General features: G+C 33.3%; 1 long non-coding RNA gene across 3 annotated transcripts in view; it reads right to left on the bottom strand.

Moving 5' to 3' along the window:
- Positions 1–398: 398 nt before the first annotated feature.
- LOC140607968 (uncharacterized) overlaps positions 399–10,779 on the bottom strand; it is a 415,966-nt gene continuing 405,585 nt past the window's right edge. Inside the window, exon 8 of one of the 3 annotated variants that reach the window (XR_012009893.1) lies at positions 399–509. This is a non-coding gene — a long non-coding RNA (uncharacterized lncRNA). The remainder of the gene's footprint in view (positions 510–10,779) is intronic. The other 2 variants (XR_012009900.1, XR_012009912.1) reach the window with 2 other exon arrangements.

The raw sequence follows: 10,779 nt of genomic DNA, 5'->3' as shown, positions 1-10,779 counted from the left end.
TATATTCTTCATTTTCCTTCATAGAGAAATATGTCATCTTACAATGTACTTGAATACCTGATACTCATTTAAATCTCAAAACACTGAATGCCTGGGTGACTTAGCAGTTGAGCATCTGCCTTCAGCTCAGGGGATGATCCCAGAGTCCCAGGATCAAGTCCCACATTGGGCTCCCTGCATGGAGCCTGCTTCTCCTTCTGCCTGTGTGTCTCTGCCTGTCTCTGTCTCTGTGTCTCTCATGAATAAATAAAATAAAATCTTTAAAAAATAAATACATAAAATAAATCTCAAAAACTCAAATACCATTATGAAACACCATTAAGTAAAGAGACCACAACTACCAGAGAAATTGAGGTTACATGCAGCTAATCACATAGAAAGAGAAAGAAATTGGTTTACCTTAATCTAACAGACCCTCTGGTATTAATAGTACCTGTCAACAACAGAGACGATGCTTTCTGGAAACAGGAGTTGCAAGTTCCCTGTTAATTCATTTATTGATCTATGACCTAAAAAACGGAGGAGAATTAAATGAAACTCTTTGTGGACATCTACTGCACCAAGGTAAACACAAAGCACTTATTTGTTAGTTTTTGTTTTTTCGGTTGTAATCACAGTAGCTTAACTTTCATTAACACGAAGAAAAATTGAATTCATTGAAAAGACAGTGGGCTATGTAAAGAAATGAGAAGGCAGAAATCTAGAAACTCAAGAGCATCAGCACAGAATTTCACTGACATTCTCTCTAATGAATATCCTTGCTATGCTAAATGTATCCCAGCTACCAGCAGCATCTATACCACCTGAGTGCTTGCTTATAGAAAAGACAAAACTGTGTCCTTATATTATAGACCAGAATCTGCATTTTAACATGTTCCCTGGTTATCCTTATGCACAAAGATTGAGAATAACTTAAATTAGTGTGACCCAAATACAACAATAAATATCTCTCTGTTCCAAATTTAAAGAGAATAGAAAATCTGATCAACTTGGCTCTAGTTGAGTGTTTCAAAGCTGTATCAGATATGGAGTAGGGTTAGGTCATACAGAATAAATGCTGGCTCTTAGAGTCTCTTGTTATACCAGTGTGTTGACTCAACCAGTACACTATTATTTCATAACGCAGAATCACTCCCCTGCCTTTTGACAAATGTGAATGTGAAATGAACATGGAATTAAAAGACAAGGAAAAACTGGAAATTAGGAGTTTGCAAAAAGTAAATGTAAAAATCAGTGATATGAAACAAGTGTAAGAATCCATGACATTTCAAAAGAAAAAATATATTAATAAGTTTTAATTAAGATTGGAAGTATCTTTAACAAATCATCAATGAAAAATTTTGGAGCTATGTTTACTGAGACAAGAGAAGATAATGTGCAGATAGTTGGGGATACTTAGGAATATGATCAATAGTAGATAAAAGAGATGCTGGGTTTAAAAATCACAAAGAATAAGAAGATTAAATATTGATCTCTATTTCAGAGACAACTTATCTGAAATAAAAAGCGATAACTTCTTAGTCACTGATTCTTAATCATTTAATAATTATAGGGATGCCTGGGTGGATCAGTTGGTTAAGTGTCTGCCTTCGGCTCAGGTCACGATCACAGATCCTGGGATCAAGCCCCAGATCGGGCTCCCTGCTCAGTGTTCAGCAGGGAGGCTGCTTCTCCTTCTCCTTTAGCACCTCAACCTCTGCTTGTGCTCTCTCTCTTGTTCAAATAAATTAATAAAATCTTTTAAAATAATAATAAAAATAATTAAATAATCATATTTTTTCTGAATGCTATAGGAAATATATGAAGACTTTACTTAAGGGAAAGGATCTTCAAGTTAGATTGTTAAGAAAGTAAGTCATAGTCCATTTATGTAGGATACAATTCATATGTGCAATTAAATATACCCATGCACACACGGATGTAAATGCATATTAGACTATATATTATATATGTAAATTTATATTTATGAAAATATACTAATATATTTATATGCCTGTACTTCATTTTATGTATGTGCATATGTGTATGTACAGTATATAAAATATACATGTATGTATATATTTGTTTCTATGTGAGTGTGTGTGTCTACATCTTTGGAATTATTTAAATACTGGCAAGAAAAAAATGGGATGACGGGATGACAGTTTGAGAAAGAAACTAATTTTTCTTTTTTTTTTATTTTATTTTATTTATGATAGTCATACAGAGAGAGAGAGAGAGAGAGAGAGAGGCAGAGACATAGGCAGAGGGAGAAGCAGGCTCCATGCACCGGGAGCCTGACGGGATTCGATCCTGGGTCTCCAGGATCGCGCCCTGGGCCAAAGGCAGGCGCCAAACCGCTGTGCCACCCAGGGATCCCGAAACTATTTTTTCTATAAGATATTCCAATATATACCCATAAAATATTAACTTTTGGGGCACCAGGGTAGCTCAGTTAGTTAAATGTGTGATTTTGGCTCAGGTCATGATCTCAAGCTCCCGGCTCAGCCGGGAACCTGCTTATCCACCTCCCTCTGCCCCTCCCCAGGCTAATGCTCTCTCTCTCAAATAACTAACTAACTAACTAAATAAATAGATAGATAATTAAAATCTTTAACCCAAATGTATGTGTTCTCTGAGCCTCACAAAATTAAATGTTTGAAGGTTTACATTCTAAGTCTTAATTTACATAAAATACCACACGAAGCCAATATTATCTTTGTCATTAACTACTTACAGAATTATTTGGATTACTTTATTAAAAATATTGGTATATATCCAGTTTTGTGATATAAATTGGCATGTATATATAGATATTTGTATCCCACACATATTTACATTACAAATACTGTTCATGCTTCATATTTATAAACATATAATTAGGGCAGCCCCGGTGGCGCAGCAGTTCGGTGCTGCCTGCAGCCTGGGCTGTGATGCTGGAGACCCAGGATCGAGTCCCACATCGGGCTCCCTGCATGGGGCTGGCTTCTCCTCTGCCTGTGTCTCTGCCTCTCTCTCTCTGTGTCTATGAATAAATAATAAATAAATAAATAAATAAATAAATAAATAAATAAATAAATAAAAATAAATTTAAACATATAATTGATAAAGATTTGGATCTTCCAGTGAATAATTCATTTATTCATTTACATTTTTTATTAGCTCAAATATCATTTCAATATTCTTTTATATATAGGTATTTAGACTATTTTCAATATTTTACAATCACATATAATATATTTAATAAATGTATTATATACATTTGTATGTTTATATTATATATGTTGGATGTGTATATTTTCATATTGTTCAGGTGTAGCTTCAGTATAGATTTTCTGAATGTATGTGTAGGGTCAAAAGTTGAGGGCTATTTTTTTCCATGTATGAATTATATATATATAAACAGCTAAAGTATAAATTGATGAATATAGAAATTAATGCAGATATATATGTAAGTGTGCATTACTATTCATACATATATTTATTATCTTTCTCCATTGTGATACTATAAAGCAAGAAAGTTCACAAAGTGATGGGGACATGTTACATGGATAAAAGAAGCAACTTGAAAAAGTTCCTAATGGCCAAGATTTATACAATTTGAGTAAAATAAATAATGAAAATATTTGATTTTTTACCTATGTAATAAAATAAATGTCCTTGAGTTTACAGTGATGTAAATTAATAGATAAAAAATACATACTTTTCTCGGGGCACCTGGGTGGCTCAGTCAATTAAGCATCTGCCTTCAGCGCAGTTCATGATCTCAGAGTCCTGGGATCAAGCCCCGCATCAGTCTTTTCCCTCTCCTTTTGCCCCTTCCCACACTTGATTTCTCTCTCTCTCTCACAATAAATAAAGTATTCTTTTAAAAAAAGAAAAATACATAATTTTCTTAAAATAGAATACCAATTAATAAACATAGAAAGAATGATGGAAATAGAAAATTGCCATTTGCCAAACGACGTAGTGTTAATTATTGCAAGCAAGAACTGTTGATAGATATTAAAGTTAGTAAGACAAAGTATGGTGAGATATGAGGATGTTATTATAGTCTCAAAGCATCTCCCCAAAAGAGAATTATTAATTACAAAGGGGAAAAATAGTAACATTAGAATCCACAAATTTGACAGACACAACTTTAACAAAGTGATCAATATTACCAACACCAATAATAAGACATATTGGCATCATGCATCTCCTGATCCAATATACTCTGAGGAACATGATACCATGACTATGTCATTCTTTCACCAAATGCATAACATCAATATAATCATGAGAAATTATTAGGCAAACCTAAATTAAGGAAAAGTCTCCAATATAGCAGACAAGGGTTGGTGAAAAATATGAAGGTTATAAAAGATAGGAAAGACTGAGCGACAGTCTTTAACAGATAGTCTATAACAGATTAGCAGAGACTAAGGAAACATGACAAATACATTTAATGTAGTATTCTTGATTGGAAATTAGTTCAGAGTTGGGAACCTGGTAAAATTTGTGTAAGGTCTAGAGCTTAGTTAATAGTATTATAATAATGTTAATTACTTGGCCTGATGTTTGTACCATGATTACATAAGATGCTAACATTGGGTAAACTAGATGAAGGGTTCATGAGGAAACTATTTACTACTTTTATGCCTCTTTTGTTAAGTCTCAATGTATTTCTAAATAAGAGGTGAAAAATAAATTTACTCTTTTCTTCATATATATATTTTTTATATTTTCTTCAGCTAAGGACTAATTCCTTACATAATTGTTAAATATCCTAACAGAGTGGATAATAAAAATCCAATTCAAGTAAAGTGTTGAATATATATATATAGATAGATAGATAGATATATGGATTAGAAAGACTCTTTTCAATGGTGTATTAATTTAGTTGATGTTTCATATTGTATTTTTGGTTGTCCATCTTATTAGTACTAATATTTAGGAGATTTTAGGAAGCCTTTTTTTCTGTGATAGTAAAGCAAAAAATATCAATGTCATTTACCCATAATAAAAATATAATTAGAAGGTAATATTTTTTCTTTTGTATAGCTGGTATGCAGAATCAATACTATAATATTTCATTTCTGAACACAAGATTTAAATAAGCATTATTTTGGGGGCACCTGGGTGGCTCAGCCAATTAAACATCTACCTTTGGCTAAGGTCATGATCTCAGGGTTCTAGGATGGAGTCCTACATCCAGCTCTCTGCTCAGTGGGGAGTCTGCTTCTCCCTCTCCCTCTGTTTTTTCTCTCTCAAATAAATAAATAAAATCTTTAAATAAATAAGCATTAGTTTTTTTTGTTGTTGAATGCTAAGTCATGATGTTAGCCTACTATTCAATTTCAGCAATAAATATTTCCTGTTAATAAAGGTCTCATTTTCTTTATTATTCAAATATTTCTTAAGACCACATCATATTTATAGTGCAGTTTTAGGTTCACAGCAAGACTGAGTAAAAAGTGTAGAGATTTCCCATATACCATAACCTCTTTCACTATCAATATCCAGATGGGTACATTTGTTAAAATAAATGAATCCACATTGACACCTCATTATCCAAAATCCCAAACCCCTATTACATTAGGGGATTAGTATTGGTGTTATACAGTCTCTGTATAATTAAATGTATCTGCCTTTTAGTGTCATATAGAACTAGTTCCACTGCCCAAAAGTCCTCTACTCTCCACCTCTTCGTTCCTTCCTTTCCACTAACCCCGGGAATTACCAATCATTCTCCTGTCTTCATCATTTTGCTTTTTCCAGAATGTCAGATAGTTGGAATTATACAGTATACAGTCTTTCCAGATTGGCTTCTTTTACATAATAATATGCAAAGTTCCTCCTTGTATTTTCATGGCTTGATAGATAGCCCATTTGCTTTTAGCTCTGAATAACAGTCCTTTATTTGGACATACCACAGTTTATGGATTTACTTGCTGAAGGACATCTCCTGTCCTTCCAAGTTTTGGCAATTTGGAATAAAGCTGCTATAAATATCCACATGCAGGTTGTGGGGCACTCTGATTGGATGGGAGCCAGCGGTGAAAGAATTCGCCCAAGGCAGAACAAAAGAGATAAAAGTTTACTGAATAAACTGCAAGGAAGCATAGGGCAGGACAGCAAAGGACAGACTGCAGTGAGGTGGTGGTGAGTAGCCACAATTATAGAGCAGAATGAGGGAGTATGGAGACCTATGGGATTTTCTCTTTTTTGGTAATCTTTGGACCTGTGCCTGGTTGTAATTGGTTAGTTAGGGCCTATGGTTATTTCGATGTGGGTTGTTCAATGAGCCTGTTTGCATTCAGCTTGGTGGTCACTATGGCCCATTTGTTTTCATCAAGTTTACATTGCTCAAGCCTGTTGCCTAAAGGCAGCCTCTACAGAGGTTTCCTTGTAGTATAATTCAACTCATTTGGGTAAATACCAGGGAATATGATTGCTATCTTATGATAAGAGTATGTTCAATTTTGTAAGAAATTCCCAAACTGTCTTCCAAGTGGCTATTCTATTTTACATTTCTACTCATGAATTTAATGTAGTCAGTGTTTTGGATTTTAGCCATTCCAATAGGTAAGTGTGCAGTGGTACTTTATTCTTGTTTTAATTTGTAGCACCTTAATGATATGTGATGTTGAGCATATTTTCATGTGTTTGCCATCTGTATATCTCCTTTAGTAAGGTGTCTGTACAGAGATCTTTTGCCCATTTTTAAATTGGGTTGTTCTATTCCTTATTGCAGAGCTTTAAGTGTTCTGTATGTTTTGAAACAGGCTTTTTTTTTTTTTTTTTTTTTTTAAGAGTTTATTTATTTATTCATGAGAGACACACAGAGAGAGAGAGGCAGTGGGAGAAGCAGGCTCCATGCAGGGAACCTGACGTGGGACTCGATCCTAGGTCTCCAGGATCATGCCCTGGGCGGATGGCGGCGCTAAACTGCTGAGCCACCCGGGCTGCCCTTGAAACAGTATTTTATCACATAGTCTTTTGCAAATACTTTTCTCCCAGTCTGTGTTGTCTTCTCATTTTCTTAACATTGTCTTTCCCAGAACGGAAGTTTTTAATTTTCATCAAATTTAGCTCAAGTATTTCTTTCATGGATCACGTTTTTGGTGTGGTATCTAAAAAATTATCTCCAATACCAAGGTCATCTAGGTTTTCTCCTACACTATCTTCTAGTTTTACAGTTTTGTATTCTATAGTTAGGTTTATGATCTGCTTTGAGTTAGTTTTTGTGAAGGGCATAAGGTCTGTGTATATTCATTTATTTGGCTGGTGAATGACTAGTTGTTCCACATCATTGTTCAAAAGACTATCTTTGGTCCATTTTACTGTCTTTGTTTCTTTGTCAAAGATCAATTGAGCATATTGTTGTGGGTTATTTCTTTTTTTTCATATTAGGATTTATCTATTTTATGTAAATGTGAAAATACCTGATAAAATATGATCCTTACATTCAAGATGAAAAGGATTTTTTTTCTCTAGGAATTGGTAGTGTGAGAAATAAACAAAATTCAAATTTTGTTCATTTCAAAATGAACAAAATGAGAAAATTCCTGTGTTCATTAAACTTAAACACATTTAAATTTTCTGAAAAATTTACTTCAGCATATCCAGATATCCTCCTGGAGATTAAAGATGTAGAGGAATACCAGAATTCTAGCTTCTGAAGGGAAGGGTGGGACCTAATCAATTTCTTTTTCATTTTTAGATTATTGTTATAGTATCTTTATCAATAATAGACAAGCTATTATGTCACCATACTATTAAAGAAGAACAGCGTTTAATCACTTCACTGAGATTCTTATACCTGCTTAATCACTATGCTATTCTATCACATTGTAAGCATGTATTAGCATATATTAAGAGCAATACAGCAAAATCAAACATTCACAATATGTCAAACATTTCGCAAAAAACATGAAAAGCAAGACACTCATTTACTTCTTTAGAAATGCTAATTAATCATGAACAGTGTTACAGAAGAAGTTATCTAAGAGCAAGCCTACTCACAGCAACAGCTTTGTGGGTTAAGAAGATGGCATTGTTCCAAAAAATCTTTTATATGAGCATTAAAGAAAAAAATGCAGCAAACTTCAATCTTAATTGGAAATATCGAAAAGAAACTTTGAAACCCAGAGGATGGAAATGAAGCAAGAGACTGAAAAAATGATAAAAAAAGAAACACAGACACTTCAAAATAAATTCCCTTAGGACAAAGGTTGAAATTACCATGTGGCTTTATAGAGAAATCTCAATAGATAGTTTCCAATTTACATCTGAAAATAATATATTCTGATCACAGATGTCTAAAAATTTTAACAATAACTTCAGTGTTCAAAATCACAGCAATAAAAACAAAAAATCAGTGGCCAGTGAGCTATTATTAAATGGTGCCTATCTGTTTTTAGATTTATAAGACAAAATGTGGCCAGGAAACTTTTAATTATTTTGCATACAAGAATTAAATTACTAACTAAATGAAATTACAGAAGAATGAAAGTATGTGTGTGTTAAAGTAGGTGTTATTTAACAGTATGCTCTCAGATTTGAAACTACATAAAGCTCTATTGCTATTTTTTAAATGTTTAATATTTAGGAGATAGACAATGTCTAAGCAGTCAGTTCTGTATATTTCAACTTGTGTTTCTTAAAAGAATGCTATGTGCTGTCATTGAAGTACAGATAAACAAGCCACTATTATTTATTGAAAAAGCAATAATTACTGATGCTTTGAAAACCATGGAAATCTTTCATCTCAATTCAGCTGTCTCAATTTATCTATGAGGAAACCGAATTAGAAAGATGAATTGACTTGCCTAACTTTGTATTAGAATGGTAGCAAAGCCACAACTTTGCCTCATATATATGGTAGTTAATTCTACTTTATGATCTAATTTTTGTTCTATTACTTTGTGATATTCTTGTTGAAGATCTGAACATATGCTTCTCTCTTGGAAGCAATGTTGGACATGACGATATGCTCTATGACCAGCATACCCAAAATCTGTATAAGCTACATTATGTTTGTTCAAGAGTAACTTCATAGTTCCTACAGAAGTCCCTTTTGTACATAAAGGAAAATACACATATCTTTTCCTTTTTTAAAATTTTCTTAGGATTTGTATTATGTATATGGATTAGTAGGACTCCTTTATTTTGCATACATCCCTTTAGCACACCTGTGGAGGAGGAATATGCCTTCCTTTCTCCTTTGTGGCCACACTCCCTCTCATGTTTTTTATTTCCCTCCCTCTTAGTTGTCAGGGACTTCATGAACTTTCCTTAAGCCATCATTTATAATTATTTTCTTTCAATTATATTGAGAATGATTTTTTTAAGGCCACTAAGTTCACAGAGAAATTAACTTAATTCTCTGTCCCCACGTTATCCTGATATCCCATTATAGAATATATATTGAATAAAAATATGGCTATAATCCCAGTAGACCTCCTTCCTTTTACTGTGATAACATGCATTTCAAATAGAAAGATTCTGGCTTTCTAAACAGCAGAATTACTTTCAATGAGCAGGTTTATCATAAATTATCTATAAAATACTGGTCATGACCTCAGTTCCATATTGCTTGGACCTTAGCATCCAAACCTCAGGTCCTGGTTTAAGATGAATACTCCAGTTGGAATTCAAGACTCATTTTTTTTGTGCTGGGGTAGTGGTTTCTTTGCAGGGAAGCTGGACTGCCCCACTAAGACTGTTTAAATGTGGCAAAGGAACTGGTCTATTTGCTTGAAGCCAAAGACTGTTTCCAGCTGATAAGTTTGATTGCTCTCTTTTAGTCAATGCAAAAGCCCTGAAGGGGAATTGCTTTAGATTCCTTTTTAGACCATAAGCCTGCTCTGCAAAGCTCTGAGAAGACTAAACAAATTAAAAGACTTGGGGAGTGATTTTAAAGTGAAAGCAAAATGGTTTAGGGTAACATAAATAATGCATTTTGTAACCAGAGGGGGAAAAAATGATGGACTCAATCAAGCTGTATGAAAAAAAACAAAAATAATCCCTCTGAAACAATCAAGTTAAATATATGAAAAAATATTGCAGCACACTTAAATTGTTTTATAGCTCTAACTCTAAAATTTTGTAATGACAATCTTATTTTTCATAAATAAAACTGAAAGGATCAGGCCTATTTTGCTCAATTGAAATGAATAGTAGTTCTTTTAAAGTTTTAATGCAGAATTGGATCATTCTGTACTGGAAATGATATTACTGCAACATGGCATTCCAAGCTATCGGCAATCATGTGAATTATTCCAGTGGCATTTAAGATAGGAACAGCTAATTGTAAGACTGATGAATAATAAGTAAATAGTGGTTTCCTCATTATTTTAAATTATAAGTTTTCAAATATTCAGAGCTATGTTTATTAGAGAATAAAGGAGAGAAATCAAGTTTATATCAACATTGAAATCTCACCTAAACAGATTATGAGCTTTTAAGTATTAAATTATTTCAGCTTCTCCAGTTATCTCTAAGAATAAATACCATAAAATATACTTTTTCAAATGTACCATTTTCCTCTACTGTTAATTTTTATAAATCTGAGGCAAAGATGGCAGTAATATTAGTCTATTCCCTCTCACACTATATAAAAGATTTCTAGTTTGGAGATTCTCTCTCTTCTCCAAGACATTATAGCATAGAAAAAGAAGTAAGTTTGTTTCCATAAAATTTACCGAGTGGTATGTGGATGCACTCTAGAAAGAGGTGGAATATGAAGGGAGATGGAAAGAGGAACTAGTGTTGACTCTCAGAAATAATTGATGGCAGAAGGAAACTGAAAAAAAA

Source organism: Canis lupus, chromosome 17 (genome assembly GCF_048164855.1).
Source record: "Canis lupus baileyi chromosome 17, mCanLup2.hap1, whole genome shotgun sequence".
Lineage (NCBI taxonomy): Eukaryota > Metazoa > Chordata > Mammalia > Carnivora > Canidae > Canis > Canis lupus.
Note: the sequence above shows the minus strand (reverse complement) of the source record. Positions and strands in the feature narration are given on the sequence as shown.